The sequence below is a fragment of the Triticum dicoccoides genome, chromosome 3B (assembly GCF_002162155.2).
Source record: "Triticum dicoccoides isolate Atlit2015 ecotype Zavitan chromosome 3B, WEW_v2.0, whole genome shotgun sequence".
Lineage (NCBI taxonomy): Eukaryota > Viridiplantae > Streptophyta > Magnoliopsida > Poales > Poaceae > Triticum > Triticum dicoccoides.
In genome coordinates, this window is record NC_041385.1 from 845,586,910 (window position 1) to 845,590,774 (window position 3,865).

The window sequence follows — 3,865 nt, forward strand, 5'->3', positions numbered from 1 at the left end:
CGAGCACTACCAGGGAGATTGTGGAAACGTCAGCTACGTTTGATAGTTGCACCTTCATCTTCGAAGGGAGAGCAACTAATATTGAGGCACATAGCCTCGCTAAGCATGCTTTTGGTTTGGATTTTGGGCGCCATGTGTGGCTGTTACACCCTCCAAACATATCTTGTATCCCCATGAACTTGTTTGAGTAATAAATAAAGCGTGTTTAGACTCAAAAAATAAATAAACAAAATAACGAGCGCTCCTTCGGGAGCCTCGCAACGATCAGGGCCACTTGGCGCGCTCTCTCAACCATGAGATTCCGAAGGAACGATGCCGTATCTCGCCCGAGGATGATACTCCTCGAATGATCTCACTAGTAGAAAAGGGGGGCATCAGTCCTGGTTTGTAAGGCCCTTTAGTCCCGGTTTTTGAACCAGGACTAAAGGGCCGTTACTAATGCCTCCCACCTTTAGTCCCGGTTCAAACTGGAACCGGGACTAAAGGTCGCGGCCACGTGGAGCTCCACCTTTAGTCCCGGTTGGTAACACCAACCGGGACTAAAGGAAATTTTATGATTTTTTTGTTTTGAAATTTTGTTTTGAATTTTTTTATTTTTATTTTATTTTCAAATTTCTGAATTATTTTAACCTCTAATCACCACCCCTCATCACTGCTCAATTTATCCTTTAATCTCTAATCACCCCTCCTCATTCCTAATCATCCAACTTCCCGAACGGTCACCCATCATCCCACTCCCCCAGCCTGAGCACGCTTAACTTCCGGGTTCTATTCTCCATCATTTCCAAGTCTGCACTTGTTGTTTTCCTGACAATAGTAAGATGTCACTCCTATTAACCCTCAGGAATTTTGCGTGAGCATGAAGTGACACATTTCATTGTTTGAGTTTGAAACTATTGTTTTAAAAAACAATAATTATTTAGTAACACTAATATTTCTTGAATAATTAGTTTGACCATTGTTTGACCACAGTTTGACCAGATTTGACCAAAATTCAAAATAACTGAAATAATTATTTAGTAACACTAATATTCTAGAATAATTAGTTTGATCATTATTTGACCATAGTTTGAAATTTTTTCGATTTTTTCCACTCTAGATCTTAAAAGCCCCGTAACTTTTTTCTGTTAGGTTTTTGAGGATTTTGAAAATGTTTAACAGGGTTCCCCCAGTTAAATTTGGATGCAACTTTTCGAGTAGATGATTTTTCATATAAAAAACTTTTTCATCCGAGTTAGTATGCAAAAGTTATGCCCATTTTACTAAATTTTAGAGAGATTTTTGCAAATAAAGTCAAAATTCACATTTGCAAATTTTCCCAACAACTAGACCACATATCACATGGGAAACTTATTTTTTTTTATTTTATTGACATTTTCATCATTTTCTTTTATTTTTTTTAAAACTGAAAAGGCGATCCACTGGGGGGTGGAGTTTGAAAATGTGACCTTTAGTACCGGTTCGTGCCATGAACCGGTACTAATGCCTCAAACCCCATTAGTACCAGTTGGTGGCTTGAACCGGGACTAAAGGTCTAACCTTTAGTCCCGGTTGGTGCCACGAACCGGTACTAATGGGCATCGCACCCTTTAGTCTTGGCACCAACCGGGACTAAAAGGTCCAAACGAACCGGGACAAATTGCCCACGTGGCCCCTGGGTGCACGAACCGGGACTAATGCCACCATTAGTCCCGGTTCTGGACTGAACCGGGACTAATGGGCTAACCCGGGGTGGACCAAAGCCCTCTTTTCTACTAGTGTCTAGTAGTCCAGACGAGACGTGCCACATTTCCATGAGATATCAGCCGCCTAGCAGGCGGCTTGGTTGTGCGACTAGGTTAGGCACCAGTACGCACCGGGTTTCTCCAAGTACATGAGGATCTCGGCATGAATAACGCGCGTTGTACCATCAACACCCTCCGAGATATGGGGATGGTGGCATCTGCAATGTGCCCACGATGCCTTTCTGATCGGGTGGTTTCCCACCCCTTCTCAACGAACTTTAAACTCACGAACTGTGAGAAGTACGACGTGACCATGGATCCCTTGATTTGGATAGGTGGTTATATCCTTGTTGTCCAATTGGCGAATGGAGATGATCTACATATCGTGAAGCACTTGCCGCTGATGCTAAAACGATAAGCTAGGTACTAGTTGCACAGACTAAGGCCCGACTCGGTTTAGCCTTAGGCCAATATCTCGACCGAGTTCATGAGGAACTTCCGAGGTACGTACATCCGACCTGCGAATGCTTGTGACATGGACAACATGAGGAAAGGGAAGGAGACACTAAGAAGCTACTGGACCCAATTCCTCAAAAAGAAAAAGGAGATCATCGAGTGCAAAAATGTCAAGGCCATTGCTGCATTCCAGCACGGAGCCAACCACGAGTTCCTTGCAAGGGACCTCGGTCATTACAAGCCCATATTCATGCACACGATCATTGAGATGATGGCAAGATTTTGCTCCGAAGAGGATGCATGGTCGCCAAAAAGTGAAGCCATGACGACCTTGGCCCGTACAAGGTGAAGGGCGGGAAAGGGACATCTCGGCGCAATCATAAGAACAAGCGCCGGAATTCTACCAAAACAAGACCTAATACAATCACTTGTTGTGTTTTTTTAAATATAGTACTCGCTGTCCACCTCCATGTCCATTGTCCAATGAGTATTTCAAAGGGTTAAAGCTAAAAATGTATTGAAAGGAACATTTTTTAAAAGATAATGGCATCGTGTGTCACATGCCTTGTTAGTAAAACAATAATAATTTAATAACGTTAGGGTGTCTACAATACCAAATGTGCATTCAAAACCTGATTGGCATGTTTACACCAAGAAAACTTGTTTGATATAATATTCTAAAAAATACTCAAATAAGGAACAAAATTTACATTTTTATGCACTATTGCTATGCTAAATGTGGGTATTAATAGACAATCATACATTCTAGAAAATTCAAGTCTAGATAACGTTCTTTGCAGGACTTAACCAAGATATTTGTAATCTAATATACAATACTCAAACAGAACATAAGACATACATATGCACTATGGTTTTGTCCTGAATTCCACAAATTAATATATGTAGGCTTGCAATCTTACCCTTTTTGAATCTTTGGGCACTCAATGAATGAATTATTTAGAACAATCAATGCATCATATGTGAAATAAAAATATTATTAGAAAATATAATATAATTTTACTAAAAGTATGTTTTAGGTGATAATAAAAAAATAGAATAACAAATAATATTGTATCCTCATATTTGGTAACGACAATAGTTGTGAGTTTCTCTTAGTGTAATGGAATACCAATATAATAAAAGTTGTAAATTGAATTTATAAGTTATAACAAAATAAAAAAGTTTAGTATAAATAGACATGACGTTTAGGAGCCTGAGCAAATTTTATCCCGTTATCTCGTCCGCGCTTCTCGGAAGGAGCACCTAGTCGCAGCGGAACACTAGGCTAAGTAAAAAAAACATGAATACTAAGAAGTCTAGGCTCGTAAAGGTTCGATTTTTCTGGTTTTTTTGGAAATTTTTTACCATGTTTCTTTGATTGACACGTGTGCGTGGTGGTCTCCTAGGGCATCGAGTTTTTTCCCTGCGGTCACGTCTTGTTTACTATTGACATTGTCACGCTGACTGACACGTGTGTTGTGTGGTCTCCTGGAAGGTTCCTCTTTTTTACGATTTTTTTACAGTTGCTGTAAAATGACACGTGTATGGGTAGTAGGTGGGTGTTTGTTTTTTTGTGTAACTCATCTGCATTTTGCACGTCTGTTGCACCACGCTCAGTTCAGTTTCCCTTTAACTATTGAACATGTGCCACGTGTGTCAGTCATCGCTTTGACTGGCTGCTACGT